This window comes from Theropithecus gelada, chromosome 14, assembly GCF_003255815.1.
Source record: "Theropithecus gelada isolate Dixy chromosome 14, Tgel_1.0, whole genome shotgun sequence".
Taxonomy (NCBI): domain Eukaryota; kingdom Metazoa; phylum Chordata; class Mammalia; order Primates; family Cercopithecidae; genus Theropithecus; species Theropithecus gelada.
Window position 1 is genome coordinate 69,283,742 of NC_037682.1, and position 2,044 is coordinate 69,285,785.

Sequence of the window (2,044 nt, forward strand, 5' to 3'; positions counted from 1 at the left end):
CCACTGGCAGCCAATCAGAGATGGCTGGAAGAATTTGGGATGGCTGAGTGACAGTCCTCCCAGAAGGATCCGAGAACAAGGTGGTATGTCTTCCCTCCACTTGTCTCCTACAATTTCAGGTATTCCCTTATTTCTGGTGAGGGGCTTCTTCTGAAAAAATCTATAACAGCTGGCCCAGTACAGTCAGCTTAACAGGAAAACAGGAGTAGCCCCATCACCCCCTGTCTTCTTATATGACCCCACAGTGGTTGAACTGCATTTACTTGCACCCAAGGGTGAGGACAAGCTAGCCCAGTGCCCATGTGGCAAGGTATATAATACCATCAGATGCAGGATAAAGGTGTTAAGTGTGACCTCAGATAGATGGGCTACACTAGATAGCCATGAGACAGCAGTGCCTTCAGGTTGGTGTCTGCCCACTCTTGGTGTAGGGCATTGTGCAGAATTCCCAACTACCCAAGAGAGTCAGGTAAGGAAAAAAAAAGTGCAAAGGTGTGGAAAGGAACATCTAGGTTCAGGTCCCTGCAGTGCAGTTGTACTACTCCAGTTATTTTCTCATCCCTAACTCCTGAGTCCAGATGGACCCTCACAGGATGTGCTGGAAATAATTTTTTTTTTTTTTTTTTTTGTGAGATGGAGTTTCACTCTTGTTGCCCAGGCTGGAGTGTAGTGGCATGATCTCAGCTCACTGCAACCTCTGCCTCCCAAGTTCAAACGATTCTCCTGCCTCAGTCTCCCGAGTAGCTGGGACGACAGGCATGCGCCACCATGCCTGGCTGATTTTGCATTTTTAGTAGAGACAGGGTTTCTCCATGTTGGTCAAGCTGGTCTCGAACTCCCGACCTCAGGTGATCCACCTGCCTCAGCCTCCCAAAGTGCTGGGATTACAGGCGTGAGCCACCGCGCCCGGTAGCTGGGAGGAATTCTAAGATGACCCACCAACATTCCCAGCCATTGTTGCCCACGTACCTTCTCCCAGTTATTCAGGCTAGGTACTGTGGTGAAGGGGTTTGCACATGTAATTAAGTTCCCCAATCAATTGACCTAGAAATAGGGATTATCTAGGCAAGCCTGATCTAATCACATGAGCCCTTTAAAAGTTTTCTCAGGCTTTCCGAGTCCCTGACCCGCGAGCGTTGGGTATGAGTGGCAACTTCCGCCCTGAGGGTTCGTGGCCCACCACTCCTTCGCAGTCCCTGCCGCCACCGTCCATGGTCTGCATTGTAGAGAAGACTGTGGGTTGGAAGAGCGCCATCACCGCCAGTGTATGCCGGGCCCTTTTTATCGGGTACTGCATCTACTTGGACCACAAAAGACGAAGTGACCCCAGCTTCAAGAACAGGCTTTGAGAACGAAGAAACAGAAGCTTCCCAAGCAGAGAGCTGGGTTTTCCAACTTACCTAACCTTAAAGATGCTGAAGCTGTTCAGAAATTCTTCCTTGAAGAAACACAGCTTGGTGAAGAGTTACTAGCTCAAGGTGAATATGAGAAGGGTGTAGACCATTTGACAAATGCAATTGCTGTGTGTGGACAGCCACAGCAGTTACTGCAGGTCTTACAGCAAACTCTTCCACCACCAGTGTTCCAGATGCTTCTGACTAAGCTCCCCAAAATTGGAGAATTATAAGTGCTCAGAGCTTGGCTGAAGATGACGTGGAATGAGAAACAAATGTCAACATAATAAAATCTTAGTTAAAAATATTTAAGGCCAGGCGCTGTGGCTCACGCCTGTAATCCCAGCACTTTGGGGGGCCGAGGCAGGTGGCTCATGAGGTCAGGAGTTCGAGACAAGCCTGGCCAACATGGTGAAACCCCATCTCTACTGAACATACAAAAAATTAGCCGGGTGTGTTGGCAGGCACCTGTAAGCCCAGCTACTTGGGAGGCTGAGGCAGGATAATCGGTAGAACCCAGGAGGCGGAGGTTGCAGTGAGCTGAAACCATGCCATTGCACTTCAGCCTGGGCGACAGGGTGAGCGCTCCATCTCAAAAAAAAAAAAAAGTGTGTGTGTATATATATATATATATATATTTAAAATTCTTG

The 2,044-nt window shown here is 48.7% G+C and overlaps 1 pseudogene; it reads left to right on the plus strand.

The window, feature by feature from the left end:
- The first annotated feature begins 1,142 nt into the window (after nucleotides 1-1,142).
- Nucleotides 1,143-1,662, plus strand: LOC112605931 (annotated as a pseudogene).
- The last annotated feature ends 382 nt before the right edge of the window (nucleotides 1,663-2,044 follow it).